The sequence below is a fragment of the Etheostoma spectabile genome, chromosome 24, assembly GCF_008692095.1.
Source record: "Etheostoma spectabile isolate EspeVRDwgs_2016 chromosome 24, UIUC_Espe_1.0, whole genome shotgun sequence".
Taxonomy (NCBI): Eukaryota; Metazoa; Chordata; class Actinopteri; order Perciformes; family Percidae; genus Etheostoma; species Etheostoma spectabile.
In genome coordinates this window covers 14,719,508-14,719,879 of record NC_045756.1, presented here as the reverse complement: position 1 = coordinate 14,719,879, position 372 = coordinate 14,719,508, and the positions used below count along the sequence as shown (strand labels likewise).

Genomic DNA, 372 nt, shown 5'->3' with positions numbered 1-372 from the left:
TGAATACAATGGTGTCATGCTAGTCAACCAGCGTATCTCTACCTGATGTCCCTCTCCAAAACCACTTAAGAGTAACATTAGTAACATTAGCACTTAGCTTACTTGCTTTGGTTTGTTAAGCATTAAAGAATGTTTTTTCTTCTTCTATGTAGACGCACTCCCCTACAAAATCACCATAGTAGTCGAAAATGATTTATTATTTCTAAATAGAGCTATTTAGGTCATCTTTTAAAAATGTACTTTTTTCATATTGCAATATATATCGCAAGGGGGGGAAAATATTGCAATGTAAGATTTTTCCAATATCGTGCAGGCCTAGTTGATCATCTGCTTTTCTCAAATGCCCTGAGCTGGACTGAGCTACATATCACA

General features: G+C 35.8%; 1 protein-coding gene across 5 annotated transcripts in view; it reads right to left on the bottom strand.

Annotated features, from left to right (window-relative positions):
* Window positions 1–372, bottom strand: part of ddx4 (DEAD (Asp-Glu-Ala-Asp) box polypeptide 4) — an 18,260-nt gene that overhangs the window by 6,664 nt on the left and 11,224 nt on the right. The gene's annotated exons all lie outside the window — the stretch shown is intronic.